Genomic DNA, 3,269 nt, shown 5'->3' with positions numbered 1-3,269 from the left:
CTGAGTTTCTGTCAACAAAACCCCACAGAACACGTGTAGGATGGGTTCCAAGAGACAGGCCCCGGGCAACAGTTGGGTCCCTTGCGGCACCCACGGTGTCTGGATCAACTGAGCCGGCCTGGCAGCCCAGGGTCCCTCTGGCTGCTGCTGGGCCAAATTCCTGGAAGCTACAGGCAGGGCGGCCCCTAAAACATGGTTACAAAGCCAGAAATCCCTGGACATAATGCAGAGAAAGGGGCTCAGTGGACTCAGGGACTGAACCTGCCCAGCCTCTCCTTAGGAGACCCTTCCTGCCAAAGGCTTGGAAATGTGTAACTTGCACAGGGCCAGCACCTTCACAGGCTCTCAGGGCCATCCTCTGAGGCTGTGGGGGTGCAGCCACATCAGTGGTCCCCCTGCTCTCAAAGGAGAAGGGCAGCTGGGGGTGACCAAGGCCAAGGAGGCCAGACACCTCACTAGGCAGAAGGGTGATGACATCATCAAGGTCTGTCCCAAGCAGCCTCTGGTGGGGGATACCTGCTCAGGGGACCCTTGGGCCAACAGAGGGGCAGCCCCCTAAGCTCCTGCATAAGATGTATGGTCAAGGCCAGGCACAGTGGCTCACGCCTGTAATCCCAGCACTTTGGGAGGCCGAGGCAGGGGAATCACGAGGTCAGGAGTTCAAGACCAGCCTGGCCAACATGGTGAAACCCAGTCTCTACTAAAAATACAAAAAATTAGCTGGGCGTGGTGGTGAGCACCTATAGTCCCAGCTATTCGGGAGGCTGAGGCAGGAGAATGGCGTGAACTGGGGAGGCGGAGCTTGCAGTGAGCCGAGATCGTGCCACTGCACTCCAGCCTGGGCGACAGAGCGAGACTCCATCTCAAAAAAATAAAATAAAATAAATAAAATAAAAGTAAAAATAAAAAATTAGAAGGGCATGGTGGTGCATGCCTGTAGTCCCAACTACCTGGGAGGTTGAGGCAGGATAATTGCTTAAACCAGGCAGGCAGAGATTGCAGTGAGCCAAGATTGCACCACTGCACTCCAGTCTGGGTGACAGAGCGAGAGTCCGTCTCACAAAAAAAAAAAAAAAATTGGCTGAGTAAGGTGGTGCATGCCCATAGTCCCAGCCACCCAGGAGGCTGAGGCAGGAGAATCACTTGAACTCAGGAGATGGAGGTTGTAGTGAGCCAGCCTGGGCGACAGAGCGAGGCTCTCTCAAAAACAAACTAACAGCCAGGCAATTCAACCTGGTGACAGAGCTAGACTCCGTCTCAAAAAAAAGGCCGGGCATGGTGACTCACGCCTGTAATCCCAGTGCTTTGGGAGGCCAAGGCAGACAGATCACGAGGTCAAGAGATCGAGACCATCCTGGCTAACACAGTGAAATCCCGTCTCTACTAAAAATACAAAAAATTAGCCAGGCGCGGTGATAGCCAGGTGCCTGTAGTCCCAGCTACTCGGGAGGCTGAGGCAGAAGAATGGTGTGAACCCGGGAGGTGGAGGTTGCGGTGAGCCGAGATCACGCCACTGCACTCCAGCCTGCGTGACAGAGCAAGACTCCATCTCAAAAAAAAAAAAAAAGAACAAAACAACAACAAACAAACAGCTCCCTGACCATCACCTGCTGGTCGACTGACTTTCCTGGTTGGAAGCGGGGAGCAGGGGAGCCCTCTCCCGCCCCGTTCATGTCTGACTGGCTACCTACTGTAACAGGAAGGCGACGTGGAAATCCTGGGAGCCCCTTCCTAACCCAAGGGGTAGACCAGTGGAGCGGCTGATAACTAGTGACACCCTCAGAGGGTCTGATGGGATGGGCCAGGGTGTACAGCCTAAGTGCTGGGGTTTTTAAGAGCATGCAAGGCAGTTCTGAGGTGTGACCCATTTTGCCAGCCTGACTATCCCGCACTGGACTTCCAACCACATCAGACGCCAACCACACCATGTGGATGCGCAGCACACACCCGTTCTGCTCCCCTGCCCAGCCAGCCTGGCAGCAAAGTGGGGCTGCAGGACTGTCACGAACCTCTGTGGCCTCACTCACTGGTGATGCCAAGGGAAGCCACTGTCCTGGCCATTTCTCCCGCAGCAGCAAATCGCATCAGCCCAGGACCATGCCTTGACCTCTCAAAGTGCTGGGATTACGGGTGTGAGCTACTGCACCTGGCCCAGCTCTGGGAATTCTAACGTTAAAAGGAAGAGTGAAAGAATATAAACTAAGAAAAACCCCACAGCTGGCCAGGCGTGGTGGCTGACACCTGTGATCCCAGCACTTTGGGAGGCCAAGGCAGGTGGATCACTTGAGGTCAGGGGTTTGAGACCAGCCTGGCCAACATAGTGAAACCCTATGTCTACTAAAAATATGAAAATTAGCCGGGCGTGGTGGTGAGCACCTGTAATACCAGCTACTGGTAGGCTGAGGCACCAGAATTGCTTGAATCCTGGAGGTGGAGGTTGCAGTGAGCCAAAATCACACCACCACACTCCAGCCTGAGTGACATGAGACTCTCAAAAAAAAAAGAAGGGAAAAACCCACAGCCTCTGGCACTCCAAATATACAGAGAGCGTCAGCACTGCTGATTGCTTCAGCCTGGCAAGGATGGCAGGACACCTTTATTACCTCCCTGCAGAGCTGAGCTCTCTGCTGGTTTAATTCCCAGGGACTCGGTTGTCACATGGCTACCCAATGAGCAGGAAGCAGCACGTACCCTGTGTGCTCTGCAGACCTGCACACGCGCTGCGACGGCAGAGACTGCGAGTCCACCACTGCCGCTGAGTCTCCCCTCCTTCTACAGTAGCTGATCTCCTGACTTGGTGGGCGTGTGGCCACCCAGAATCAAGACTACATTTCCCAGCCTCCTTTGCAGCTAGGCATTGCCTGGTGACAACAGAATATGCAGGGAGATTGGATCTGGGCCTGCCCTGCAGCGTCCCATACCCTGGGCAGCTGGAACCACAGACATTTGTCTTCCCATAGTCCTGGAGGCTGGAAGTCCAAATCCAGATGTCCACCAGGCCTGCTCTTCCTGAGGCCTCTCTCCCTGGCTTTACAGATGCCATCTTCTCCCTGGGTCTGCACAGGGTGCTCCTCTGTGTCCTCATTTCCTCTTTTTTTTCTGAGATGGAGTTTTGCTCTTGTCCCCCAGGCTGGAGGACAATGGCGTGATCTCAGCTCACTGTAACTTCCGCCTCCGGGGTTCAAGTGATTCTCCAGCCTCAGCCTCCTGAGTAGCTGGGATTACAGGCATGCACCACCACATGCAGCTAATTTTTTTTTTTTTTTTTT

This window comes from Mandrillus leucophaeus, unplaced genomic scaffold (genome assembly GCF_000951045.1).
Source record: "Mandrillus leucophaeus isolate KB7577 unplaced genomic scaffold, Mleu.le_1.0 Scaffold435, whole genome shotgun sequence".
Lineage (NCBI taxonomy): Eukaryota > Metazoa > Chordata > Mammalia > Primates > Cercopithecidae > Mandrillus > Mandrillus leucophaeus.
Note: the sequence above shows the minus strand (reverse complement) of the source record.